This window comes from Penaeus monodon, chromosome 29 (assembly GCF_015228065.2).
Source record: "Penaeus monodon isolate SGIC_2016 chromosome 29, NSTDA_Pmon_1, whole genome shotgun sequence".
Classification (NCBI taxonomy): Eukaryota; Metazoa; Arthropoda; class Malacostraca; order Decapoda; family Penaeidae; genus Penaeus; species Penaeus monodon.
In genome coordinates, this window is record NC_051414.1 from 14,544,911 (window position 1) to 14,545,231 (window position 321).

The window sequence follows — 321 nt, forward strand, 5'->3', positions numbered from 1 at the left end:
AAATGTTCTGAAAGATGAATGATTTCAGAGGCAGTGACCTGTAAATATTGGATCAGATTTTAGATACATATTTATTTTCATACTTTTGAATGTTTTCTTCACCTACACATTTTGCACGTTTAGAAAAAATATGAGGGAGAGAATAACAGAGGAATGTGGCTTTAAGACAATTATATTAAAGAGCAATAGGAAATTTAACATATTAATTATATTCAGATTGTTTAATGAATACCCTTAATAAAATCATATTGCCGTTTTACAAAGATACGTAGCAGCAGAGTTGAAAGAGTTTGGATTCGGGGTAATATGACAAAAGGATAA